The 13,652-nt window shown below is 50.6% G+C and overlaps 1 protein-coding gene across 1 annotated transcript in view; it reads right to left on the bottom strand.

The window, feature by feature from the left end:
- Positions 1-3,461, bottom strand: part of BANF2 (BANF family member 2) — a 38,248-nt gene extending 34,787 nt beyond the window's left edge. Inside the window, exon 1 of the mRNA XM_051845365.2 lies at positions 3,322-3,461. The gene's annotated coding sequence lies outside the window, so the exon portion shown is untranslated. The remainder of the gene's footprint in view (positions 1-3,321) is intronic.
- Between the last annotated feature and the right edge of the window lie 10,191 nt (positions 3,462-13,652).

Below are 13,652 nucleotides of genomic sequence, written 5' to 3'. Positions count from 1 at the left end.
ATTTATATGAAAGGCACAGTTTGGGGGAGGGAGGGAATGAGGAGGGAGAAAGAAAATGCATATTTTATCTGCAGGTTCACTCCTCAAATGACCTCAACAATTGAGGGCTTGCCAAGCTAAAGCCAGGAGCCAGGAACTCCAAATGGGTCTCCAAGGTCTCGAGCCATCATCTGCTGCCTCCCAGGCATGTTAGCAGAAAGCTGGATCAGAAATGCCGAGTAACAGGGGCTCAAACCAGGTGTCCCAATACTGGATGCTGGTGTCCCAAGCAGTGGCCTAACCCCCTGCACCACAACGCCCACCCCTCCTTCTTCCTTGCATGCACATGTGCCCCCCCAATCAGGAAGCGCCCAGCTCCTCAATCCCCTTCTGTCTGGGCTCCCCTCGCGGCTTGGCAGCACCAAGAGCATGTAATGAAGATGGCTCCTGGCAGCTTCTGCTTCCTCTCATGGAAGCTGTCACAGCAGAAGTCGGATGGATCACCTGAGACCTGCGTGCTGTGAGGAAACCCAAGGTCCCCACCTAGGAGATGTCTGCTGGGGGGCCGAGAGTCCCAGGCCTGTGTGTGTGAAGCCTTCTTGGGTTGCCTAGTCCAGTGTCCAGCTGATGGAGTTGAGACCAGCCCTACTCTGTGTAGCTGGGCCAGCCCCACTCAAATTTCTGACCCAGAGAATCAGGGGAAATAATTGATGCTCGCTGTGTGAGGCCACTGGTGCTGTGGATATTTTTGTTACCCAGGAAAAAGGTTGCTGAAGGAGGTGGCTGAGGGACCACCTGCAGGTGTTCACCTGCTCTGCAGAGTTCTCTCCACCTGCCAGGTGCTGCTCCCAGCATGGGGATGGAGTGGGGCAGAGGACAGTCAGTGCCTCTTGCCCTGATGGGACCAATGTGCTTGTCCAGGAGACAGCAAAGAGAAGAAAATATCCCACCATGTGACTTCAGAGAGAGAGAGAGAGACAAAGAAGGGGACCCAATTAGATAAAATAGGGAAGATTTCATGGGGACTCCCTGGATCCGAGGCCCACGTGCTGTACAGGGGCAGAGTGTAAAATGATCAGAGGAGAGGGTGGTGCCAGCAGAGGGAAGTGCACAGGCAAGAGTCACAAAGCACAGAAGGCCTGGGAGGTGAGAGCACAGGGTGGGGAGAAGCAGGGGGTGCGGATGAGATCACAGATGAAGTCACAAAAGTTGGCAGGGCTTAGCGCTGCAGTGTCCAGCTCAGCAGCCCAAGCCACACGGGGCTGTGTAACCCAAACTTAAGCTGAAATTAAAATGCAGCTCCTCGGCCCCACTGGCTGTGTTTCAAGCACTCAGTGGCCACATGTGGCCAGGAGCTGCCATGATGGACAGTGCAGATATAGAACATTTCCATCACCGACAAGAGTTCCATTGGCCAGTGCTGGCTCTAGAACAAACCAGAAGTAGACCAGGATCCAAGTTCAAGGTCAGACCATGTGCCCTTGGGCTTGATGTTTCAGTAAATTCCTTAAGATTCTGGTTCTCCCCCGGGAGTTAAAGGAGGTGCTTTCAGCCTGGCAGTGGGTTCCGATTACCCCCAGCTTTAAAAGGCCAAGTCCACCAGCAGTTGAACCCAGGTCTTAGGCGGAGAGCGAGATGGAGGCCTCATCTGCGGAAACTGGCGGCAAAGAGCCCATTTGACTGCCTTCTCTGCAGGCTCGTTTAAGCTGCCAATTTGGGGCTCCCTGATGTGAAAAAAGAACAGAGCGTGGCTACTATTTCAGGGCAACACGCAGAAGGGAAATTGCCACAATTAGCTGAAGCTGATTTCGATTAGCATATTTTCTTCTGCGGCGCATAACATCTGCCGGTGTGCAAACAGTTGCTGGGCCTCGTCCCAGCAGCGCAAGAGGCCTGGGCAGCAAACCAGGTGGGCCCACAGGGAGCCCAACATCAACCAAGACAAAGTCCAAAAGGGCCCTGAAACAGTGCTCGTGGAGCTGGACAAGGTAATGGCAGCTCGTCTTGGGGAAAGGGTGAGAAAGGACGCTGCTTCCCCAAGCAAGTTCTCCTGGAGATCAAGGACGTCTTGATACATCCACAAATGCCCCAACCCTTAGGGCAGTCACTTAACCATCCTCATCTGAGAAACGTGGACAATGACACCCACCTGATGGGGTAAGGGGAGGAATCTGAGAAATAATCCTGAAAATGCACTTGGCATACAGTAGGTGCTCAATAAATGGTAGTTGACTAGTAATCTTTACTGGAGTCAGGTGAGAAAGACAAAAGGGCACAGGGCTGTTTGGTTAGCTCTCAAGTCCCCAGGGTTTCTCCCTCCCTCCCTCCCTCCATCCATCCTTCCAACTACATTAACTCTGGTGCCTGTGTCTGGTGACACAGTAGGGGTGGTGTTTGCTGGCTCCGTCCTCTCCTGGCCACAGGCCCCTCTAGCTGTGGCCCCTGTTCTGTTCCCTTTCCGTGGGATGTCAGACAGAGCTAAAGTGTTCTCGGTATACATGGGCACTAGCGGTGTCTCAGAGCGGAGACTGGCTTGTCCATTGCACACACGAGACAAAGAACGAATACCTTAGCCACCTCCCCTCCTGCCTTACACACTCAGATTGAGCCATGCAGTCCTGGGGAAAGCCAAGCCTGCTGCTGCTGTCTAGACCTGCTGGCAGTTGCAGATGGGAAAATGGTCCCTCCACGTGCAAGAACCCCACAGGCAGATGGTGGGAAGGCAGGAAGAGGCCACAGCTGGGAGGCTGCCTCAGCCAGCTGCAGGTGGCCCGGCTGTGATGAGCCCCAGCCTCCCAGAGATGGCTTTGGTCCCTGCCCCATCCCTGCCATCTTCTTCAACTCCCTCTCCTTTTCCAGTGCTCTAATCCATGCACCATTTCCTGTCCCCTTTGTATTGTCCTAAAGGGAAGGGAAGGGACTTGCTTGCCCCAGAGGATCATGGGGAGCTGGATTGGGACACATGGTGGAGGAAGGGGGCTTCAGTCTCTGACCTCGATTGCAAATCAGAGTGATGCTCCAGTGAATCTGCCACCTGGGAGCCTGAATGCTCTACCTATGAAAAACACAGGTGACCTGGGCCGGGCGGGGCGGGGTGGAGGGTGGGACCGGCTGGCGCAGGTGGTAAGCCGAGCCTTGGAGGTGATGAGAGTCCCATTTCCTGCAGATGCTTACCCAGCAGGAAGAGGCTACGTTGGGGGAGAGTTCGGGGATTGTCTTGATAACTCTCTCTGGCCCATCCACGCCTGTTGTAGGCTCATGACCCAAGTTGCTAGGCCAGCCAGCTGTGCCAGCTGTTGGCTTCATCTCCTTCCACAGGGCCGGGGTGTTCTGAATACCTACCGGGTGCACCTGGGATGTCAGTGGCAGCAGGCTAGCTCGTCTCCGTTGTGGTGGCTCTGTAACTGCAGGCCAGCCCTAGGAGGTTATACCTGAAACCCTGGGCCCCAGCTCCTCACTGGCCTACATTGTGATGTCACACCACTAGGGTGGCCCCTCAGGCAGGCCAGATGGGGCTGCTGGCATCAGAGGCTGGGGTGGGGTAGGGGCAGGAGTGGCAGAAATGACCACTTCGGGGAGCTGTTCTCAGCCAGCACTGCTAAACCAGCCACGAGGTGTGACTGCAACACGGAGAGTGGCACGTGGTAGACACACAGCCTGGGAGACGCTGACGAAACCACCTCACTGCTCACTGCCATTTGCTGCTACTGTTTCTGTCCTCTCTTGGCATAGGTTCACTCAGTGAAACCCAGCCCATCTTTTTTTTTTTTAATAAAATTTTCCTACTGACATTGACTCACAAGAGCATTCCTAACTGCAGGTTTTCTGTGATTGACTTAAAATTCCAAAGCAGCTTTTTCTGGCATCTCCCTGACTTTTCCCCTACTGTGCACCTGCTGTGGCCTAAGGCAAACACAAGAACTTAAATATTAGCTCAGAAAGACAAACAGGAACATACATCAGACCTGCCCCTCTCCCCGCCAGTTCAAATCCCACACAGATGTCTCTTGGGTTATCTTCTACCTTACACATTCCCTGGGCTACTTTCCATTGTGGGCACTTGATAATTAGGTATGGTCTCTAGTTAATCAGTGTCAAAGAAGAGAAGAGGTCAGGAAAGGGGGCAAAGCCTCAGAGGTTTATTTCTAGTGGTAGGGTGGGGTGGGGGTGGGGTGAAGGGTCTTCTAACGGAAGTGCATAGGGCTCTGTTTGGTTGCCCTAGATTTCAGAGACGGGAACAGCAGGTCTCTAACTTCAGGATGTATCAGCATCACTGGAGGGCTTGTTGAAATGCAGATTCCTGGGCCCCATGCCCACAGTTCCTGATTCGGTAGGTATGGGTTAGGACCCACGAAATCCACACTTCCAGCAAGTCACCAGGGGCTGCACTTGGGGAACAGGTGGGTGCTCGTCTCCTGAATTTGACTGTAAAATAGCACTGCCGGCTGGTGGCGGCGCTCATGTGCAGTGGGAGAAACAACCAGGAGCCGGAGCTCTGGGGCCAAAGCTGGCTGAGCTCTCTGGGATCTGTTCACTGTCAGGACCAAGCCAGGTGCTGCGCAGACACAGCTGGCACAGGCCTCTTGGCCTCATGACTTCAGAGGGTCACCTGATCCAGCTCAGGCACCTGTGGCTCTTGGTTTGGGGGCCTTCTCCAGTGGCGGGAGCCTACCTTGGCCTACACCCAGGGCAGCTGCAAGTGCCAGGAGCTGAAGCTTCCCAGGAATGTCCTCAACCACCAGCAGCTGTTGGCTGCCCGCAGACACGTACCCTGGCTCCCTGCTACCCAGGTAGGACAATCTGTGGGCATGTTCTGTACACCTCCCAGAGGTCCCCCAGGGCCTGTGCTTGCAGCGTGAACTAGTGAGAAAGCACTCTCACACAGCTCCTTCCCCAGTCTCACCTCCCTGCTTCCCTGCTGCTGTTTCCTGGGACCGGCCCTCAAATAAACCACTTCTGCTCAATCCTGGTCTCAGGGGAACCCAAGCTAAGACACCATGGATAAGGAACAGTGTTTGTCCTTGCTAAGTTCACGTTTAGAGAGCGACCGATGTGTATTCGGACTTGGGAGTTCCCATATCAAACTCCTCCTACATCCTCCTCCCCATCAACCCTCCTAGGGTCCCCCCAAACAAACCCACAATCCAAGTGAAGTCACTGAGCACAGCAAGAAAATCCTCTTCCGGTGCAGCTCCCAGCCCCCTGCGATGGGACATTGCATGTGCAGAAATTCCAGAATTGCCACAGATGGATTCAGTCACCGCCCGGCCGGTCACCCTCACAGATCATTCTCAGGGGAGAAGGATCTACAATTTTTCTTTCCCCGCCTTTCAACTGGGCTTAAGGAAGAGTGGAGCCCAGTACATCACAGCATTGTTTCAACCACAGTATTCACCTTTTCAGCACCACCCAGGGCTCAAAACATGGTGGGCTGCACACAGCCATTCGCTCTACCTAGGGACAGGAGGATCCGTTTTGTGAAAGGGGCCGGTTCAGAGATCCCAGGATGGAGCTGGGAGATGGAAAGGCCACTGAGTTTCTGCTTTGATGACCCTGGGTCTCAATGTCCACCTTGTATTTTATACTCTCACTGCCACGGAAATGCCTTTGACCTGACAACTTCATAATCTACAATGCAGGGAGACACACAAGCATACATATAAATCTAAATTCTGGGCTGGGGAATATATGCACGAAGATGTTAACGCCAGTGTGATTCAGAATCGTGATCCAATGAAAGCGATTTAAATGCCTAGTAGAGAAAGGAGCAAACAAATGGTGAAGAATTCTCTCATTGGAATCGATGGGTATGAAGATCATGGTGGTGACGGGGAAGGACTTTAGTATGAAATGTAAATTTAAAAAGCAGAGAACACCAAGACTTACACCTGCCTGTGAAAAACATTCAACACCATTAGTGAATGGGGAGGTGGGAATGGAAACCTCGCCCGTTTACCAGAGTGGCTAATTTTTTGGGCTGGAAGAGGAGCAGCCAGGACTCGAACTGGCATCCCAGGATGCCAGGGTTTTAATCTACCGTGCCACAGCGCCAGCCCCAAGAGTGGCTAATATTAAAAAGAGCAACAACCCCAAGTGCTGGCAAGAACACAGAGTGACTCTTGTTCTCCTCCAGTGTGAAATGGTCCAACCACTTGGGAAAGCTGTCTGGTAGTTTCCCATGAAGTTCAATGTCAGACCTCCCCTCTGAGCCAGAAATTCCACCCAAGAGAACTGAGAACACGGCCAGAGGCAGGCTGGTGTTCACAGGTGCTGCATGTATCACAGCCACAAGCTAGAAATAACCTGAATGCCCACGAACAGGTAAGTGCATTAGCACGTCTTTGTGTATTCTTAGAGCAGAATGCTAGTCAGAGACAAAGAGGAACAAGCTATTGATACAGGCACCGAAACACCAACAACCTCAGAAACGTTATGCTGACCAACAGAGACCGGAAATAAAAGAGGGCCACATGTGATTAAATTGATACGATACAGGCACACTGATCTGAGATCAGAAATCGGCTCAAGGGGAGCCAGAGTGTTGCGGGGTTGGGAGAGCTACCACCTGTGAAGCCGGCATCCCACATGGGAGCCAGCTCATGTCCAAACTCTCATGCCACTTCTCATCCAGCACCCTGCTAATGGCCTGGGAAAGCAGTGGCAGATGGCCTACTTGGGCCCCTGCACCCATGTGGGAGACCCAGAAGAAGCTCTCGGCTCCTGACTTTGGATTGGCCCAGCTCTGGCTGTTGTAGTCATTTGGAGAGTGAACCAGCATATGGAAGAACCTCTCTCTGTCTCTCCCTCTCTCTCAGTAACTTTGCCTTTCAAGTAAATAAATAAATATTTTACAAAAAACAGAAATCTGTTCCGTGGTTGTCTGTAATGGGGGTTGGGAGGGATGGGCTAAAGGATGCAAGGCATCTTGGTAGGGTGAAGGAAATATTCTAGATCTTTCTTTGTTCAAGTGTATACATTTGTCAAAACTCATTTACTTATACGCTTAAAGTGCATGAGTTTTTTTTTTTTTTTTAAGATTTATTTATTTATTTGAAAGGCAAAGTTACAGAGAGGCAGAGACAGAAAGAGAGAGAGAGAGAGGTCTTCCATTTGCTGGTTCACTCTCCAGATAGCCAAAATGGCTGGAGCTGCGCCGATCTGAAGCCAGGAGCCAGGAGTCTCTTCCAGGTCTCCCACGCAGGTGCAGGGGCCCAAGGACTTGGGCCATCTTCTACTGCTTTCCGAGGCCATAGCAGAGAGCTGGATCGGAAGTGGAGAGCCAAGACTCAAACTGGCGCTCATGTGGGATGCCAGCACTGCAGGTAGTGGCTTTACCCACCATGCCACAGCACTGGCCCCAAAATGCATGAGTTTTAAAGCATGTAATTTATACCCATATAAGTGAATATCTACATACCACAAACATATACATATATACAGTAAGACACAGGCCAGAAGGAAATACACCAAAATGTAACAAGTGATTTTTTCATGGATGAGATTATAAATTTTTTTTCTCATCTCAGATTTACCAGTTTTTCCTGTATGATTCTATTTTTTATATGATAGAATGACAAAGCTTCACTTTTGAAAAGATTACAAGCTGCTAGAGGCAAGTATTTATAGTGGTCTGCAATACACCACATTTTAAATGTGTGTTTGTGGGATGGAGACCTGTGAATTTTTTCCTCGTATATCCACCAGTCTAAGTCTTCCAGTCAGGCTCAAATAAGCCAGGCTCAAATCTTACATCCCCAACCAAGTCATGCACAGTGTCCTTGCCAGAAATAAACACTGTGTTTAATCATCCACCCTCTTTTCATACATTGTTTCTCTTTAACAACCTCATGTGCTTACCAAGAGCTGGGATAGTATCTTTATTCTTTGTATTCCCAACATCCCCTTGCACAGAAAAAGCACAGAATTTTGGAGAAAATAGCTCCAAGCTGCCATGGGGATGCTATGTACAGTGGCACAGGCTGTTCACTGTACAAACTAAGTAATGATACAAATGGCTACTGTGTGGCTAATGCTCTCCAGCATCGTGCAGAGAGTCCTTGCTCCGAATCCTTGTCCCACCACTTTCTGGTATTGTGATGTTGAGGAAGTTATCACCTGGACCTGAATTTCCTTATCTTTACACCAGGTTCGTTGGGATGGTTGGATGGAGGAAGTGTGTGTTCAATGCCCTCTGCAAACTATAAATCACTCTACAACATTAGATGTGACGCTTTATGTATTAGAGCTAACCCCTGCCTTTCTTTCTAACCTGTTCATTATCTCTATTCACCGGCTTTCACTCGGTCCCTTGAAGTTGTCGCTCACACACACACCCCTCGGGGTCTTTGTGCACACCGTTCCTGCCACACAGACTTCTGCTTCCGCATCTCCCTGCAGCTGGTCCCTTCGGATGACTCAGATTTCAGCTCCAGTGTACACTGAGGCTTTACCTAAGAATCCCAATAACAGCCTCCGCCCCACTGTCATTTTCTGTCGTTGTTTTATTAGTACTTGAAATTAATGTGTCTAGTGCTGATCATCCACCTCCCACACCAAATCCCCACGTGTCAAGGGTGCATGTCTGTTTTCTCTCTGCTGTCTCTGCAGCCCCCCAAGCATAGAAGGTACTCAGAATCCATTTCCTGAATCAACCCACAGGCACTTAGGGACAATCAGGGCACACCCGGTGCGTCTGTAGTTCCGCCCGTTTTGGAGAAAGGACACACTGTAAGGCAAGCCCTGTTTCTTCCCACCCCGGGGCCTGAGGACATCTGCCCCAAGACGTGCTCGCTGGCCCCGGGGCTGAAGGCTCGCACACGTCAGCCACCGCCTGGAGAGCAGGGGACTCGGGAAATAAGGAAGGCATTGTGCTGCCTGCAAAGATGGATGCGCTCCGGGAACAGCTGGGAGAGCGCTGCTCCCACCGCGCACACCTTCGCAGCCAGCGGCTTTGTTCTGTGAGCAAGGGAACCAGGCCGCTCTGCCTCCCCTCTGTCGCTGGTGGCTCTCAATGCGGGGTTTCTTTAAAGTTCTGGAGCAGGCGGAAGCCCTGCCAACGCCACGGCGGAATCTGCTAACCCGTGCCAGACACGGAGCTCATTAATTTTTTTTGTGTGTCTGAAAGAAAGAAAACACTTCTTTTTAGGAGCTGGTGTGTTCCCCTCTGCTGAAGAAGGGTGCGGTGTCCCTGCGGGAAGATTCATCTAGGTCTGGCGCGGGGCCATTCAGAGCGACACCAGCTCTTTGCAAAGCACTTGGGCCACACTGCCAGCCGCCCGCTGCCCATCGGTGACTCGAGCACAGGAAGGAACGCACAGCCCCTCCCCTCCTTCTCAGTGTCCACCCAGTTCATTTCCAGAACATTCTTCTTTCTCTTCCCAAACGCCCACGGTTTGGAAGGGACACACTGGGGTGCCTCCTCTACAAACTGGATGAGTTGGACCAATGCTCCAGTGCCCAGGCCTGACACCCCCAGACAAACAGCCAGGATCTGTCTGCACAGGGTAAGGAACTTAAAACAAGATGTGCATTTTTTTTTTTTTTTTTTTGACAGGCAGAGTTAGACAGTAAGAGAGAGAGAGAGAGAGAAAGGTCTTCCTTCCGTTGGTTCACCCCCCAAATGGCTGCTACGGCCAGTGCGCCGCGCCAATCCAAAGCCGGGAGCCAGGTGCTTCCTCCTGGTCTCCCATGAGGGTACAGGGCCCAAGCACTTGGGCCATCCTCCACTGCACTCCCGGGCCACAGCAGAGAGCTGGACTGGAAGAGGAGCAGCTGGGACAGAATCCGGTGCCCTGACCGGGACTAGAACCCGGAGTGCCGGTGCCACAGGCGGAGGATCAGCCTAGTGAGCTGCGGCGCCAGCCTTGACATCAGTCTTAATACCTTCCTGGGATTAGATGGCTTAGAGGCCAGAGGGGCCCCTCCCCCTCCAATTCGGTGTTACCTTCACTCTGCAGATTGCTAAAAATGCTGGAGAAGTGTTGCATGGAAAGTCAGTAATACTTTAGTGTGAATTAGTCTGAGTTCTTTTTTTTCCCTCTCTCTCTCAAACACCAGCACCACCACCAGAGGGTACCTGGAGCTCTGTGAGAACCTACAGACTTTGCAAGACATGAGACTAGAATGAAAGGTGCCTTCAGGAAAGCAGCCAGCCCTGGAGTTCTCTGTCCCCTGCGCCCACCCGCAGTCTGAGAAGAGCACTGGTGTGGCTGCAGATGAAGCGTTGATCCCTCTACATCTAATTTTTCTGCAGCTTGCATTCAGATCAGGGGCTGGGCGGGCCCGGCCAAGCAGGGACAGACTGCTTTATCTATTTATTGGTTGGTGGAGGGGCCCCGCCAGGCCAAAGGCAAAGAACTAAACTCAACCAGCTTTCCTGAATTTATCATTTTTTTTTTTTTTTTTACTTCTGGTTTAAGGACCTTCTTCAAAACTCTCACTAATGATTAAAAAAATAAATAAAAAAAAGCTGATTAGCAGAGTTTGAGAAGAGCCATCCGATGATGAAGTAGTTGGGGAAGGCAGGTCTCAGGAGCTGTGTCTGCGGAGAAGGGCCTGGAAGATTTGGGTAACGATGTTCAAGTCCCAGGCACTTACTAATCAACCACCAGGCACTTCACAAACGCTGAGTAGACGCCCTGTGCCGAACGGGTCGCCTGAGCTCTGCCCTAAAGCCACAAAGAAGGTGACTTTAAGAAACAGTGAGGCTGGAGTGATTTAAGGCAGACATGAGAAAGGACTTCCTGAGGCTAACACAGCTCACTGCAGAAATGCAACCACAAGGAACTCAGACCTTTGGTCAGCTTTATTTATTTAAGATTTATTTATTTATTTGAAAGTCAGAGTTACAGAAAGAGAAGATGAGAATGAGAGTGAGAGAGATCTTCCATCTGCTGGTTTACACCCCAGATGGCTGCAATGGCCAGGGTGAGCCAGGCTGAAGCCAGCAGCCAGGAGCTTCTTCCAGGATTCCCACATGGGTGCAGAGGCCCAAGGACTTGGGCCATCTTCCACTGCTTTCCCAGGCACATTAGCAGAGAGCTGGATTGGAAGTGGAGCAGCTGGGATAGGAACCAGTACCCAATATGGGATTGGTGTTGCAAGAGGCGGCTTTGCCTGCTATGCCACAATGCCAGATTTATCATGAAGAGCCATCGGCTCTGTATCCTCACTGATGAGAGGAGTCTGGCAAACCCAGCACTGATTACAGAATGGAAGACTGAAAGATGAGTGGGTGGGGGTGGTACTCAGTTTGGGCAGTGGCACAGGGTAGGTACAGATGCAAATAGACAAGAGCTTGGCCCCATGGAAGTGGGCACTGTAAACAGGGCTCCACAAAACTCAGACACAGAAACAGACTGGACATGGTAGGGATCATTTCTGGGCTCCTGAGTCAGGGAGCCAGGACAGAAGCAGTGGTTTGAGAGGGTTATGACTGCTCACGGTGACAGCTTGGAAAGAGAAGGAGCTGGGGAGAGACCGCACGGTCCTTCAGGGTTCTGGTCTCCCACATCACCCATGGATGTACTACAGAGCCCATAGCACAACTCGAATGCTAGTTGGTCTACTGCATTATTTTTCGCATGCAATCAGGCTCTATTTATTCTTCAAATACATGACACGTTGTAATTACACATGTTTATGTGGTACAGTGTGACTTTTCAATTCAGTCTGTGGAATTATTGATTGCCTGACCATCCCTCCCCCACACACTAAATTATAAACTCACTGTGGGGAGGGGTCCTATTTGTTTTGTTCTCTGTTGACATCTTATCAGCCAGTGTAGACTGGGGCATTCAGCAGTGCTCCACAAATACGTACCTTTTTTTCTCTAGTACTTTATGTTTTTTTATTTTTGTTTTGTTGAAGGTGGGCTTTTTAGATTTATTTGAAAGGCAAAGTTACAGAAAGAGAGAGAGAGAGAAAGAAAGAGAACAAGAGAGATCTTCCATCTGCTGGTTAATCCCCAAATGGCTGCAACAGCAGGGGCTAGGATGGTCCGAAGCCAGGAAACAGGAGCTTCTTCTGGTTCTCCCATGGAGCTGGCAGGGGCTCAAGCACTTGGGTCGTCTTCCACTGCTTTTCAAGGCACATTAGCAGGGAGTTGGATCAGTGGAGCAGCCGGGACTCGAACCGGCAACCCATATGAGATGGCAGCGTTGTAGGCAGCAGCTTAACCTGCTGTGCGCACATTATCCTTTAAGCATGTTAGTCAGTTGTGATATTGTTTATTACATGACCTCTTTTCTCTCCACTGATTGGAAAGCCACTTTTAACAAACCAAATATACATTTTGGGGTGTGTTTCTGAATATTTTTTATCTTATTGATCTGGAGAGCTAGCTACCCATCTTTCCATGTGCCAGAATCCTACAGTTGTTTTTAAATATTTATTTATTTGAGAGGCAGAGTGACAGGGAGAAAGAGAGAGGGAGGGAGAGAGAGAAATATTTACTACCCAAATAGCCACAATAGCCAGGTCTGAGCCAGGAACTCCATCTGGGTCTACCACCTGAGTATCAGGGCCCAGGCACTTGGGCCATCTTCTGCTGCCTTCCCAAGCACATCAGCAGGGAGCTGGATTGTTAGCAGACTTGAACTGCCATAATGCCAGCCTCCATGAGTGAATGTCAACGAGCAATGGAGTTCAAAGTCTGGTGTTTGGGGCTGGTGCCGTGGCGCTGTATGTTAATCCTCCACATCCATATGGGTGCCTGTTCTAGTCCCAGCTGCCCCTCTTCCAATCTAGCTCTCTGTTATGGCCTGGGAAAGTGGTGGAAGATGGCCCAGGTGCTTGGGCCCCTGTACCCACATGGGAGACCAGGAGGATGCATCTGGCTCCTGGCTTCAGAGCAGTGAAGCTCCACCTGTTGTGGCCATCTGGGGAGTGACTCAGTGGAGGGAAGACCTTTCTCTCTGTTTCTCCTCACTGTCCGTAACTCTACCTCTCAAATAAATAAAATCTTAAAAAAATTTTGTATTCTTTGTTCCTGGTAATCTCAGAGAAGAGCCAACATGTAAAGAGCTTTGCTAGTTAAGGATGCTTCCTGTTCAGGGTTAGAAAAATGAAGCCCCATTGTGCCTTCCAATCCATTGATCCTTTGGGTTTTGTGCAGGATGTCCAACGTGGGGCAAATGGCACCATCAGGCTGATCTTTTGGGTCACAAAGTATTTCTCCCAACTGGTATTTCCCATCTGACATGGAGGGGAGTGGCTCCAGTATTCCGAGGACATCACAGCTGGACAGTACAAGTAGACAGTGTCTTTGGTTCAATGGAAAATTATTGACAGTACTGTGATTCAAGCAGTGGGCTGCAGTGGATAAGCATGGAGCCCCAGAAGGCCAGTAGGGTTCTGCTAACTCTTATAGGCTCTGTCAGACCTATGCTGGTGTTTCCATGAGGGAAGCAGAGAGACATATCCTGGACAGATGCATCTGGGGGAGGCGGGGAACGACTAGTCTTTAAGGCCTGTTTAGCTTTGTCAAAAGCGTGAAGCCTTGGGCAAGCTATTGATTGTACTTCTCTGAATCTCGGTCCTTATCTGTAAACAGATGCTAGCAATAATACTGCTTCCCTCTCATGGTGATGGTAAGGGTCATTTGGAAAGCATTTTAGCAACAGAAAAGTACCACCTATTATTTTGTCTTCCCTTGTTTTCTCTGGGGACTCACA

This window comes from Oryctolagus cuniculus, chromosome 11 (genome assembly GCF_964237555.1).
Source record: "Oryctolagus cuniculus chromosome 11, mOryCun1.1, whole genome shotgun sequence".
Classification (NCBI taxonomy): Eukaryota; Metazoa; Chordata; class Mammalia; order Lagomorpha; family Leporidae; genus Oryctolagus; species Oryctolagus cuniculus.
This window is presented reverse-complemented; position numbering and strand designations above follow the sequence as displayed.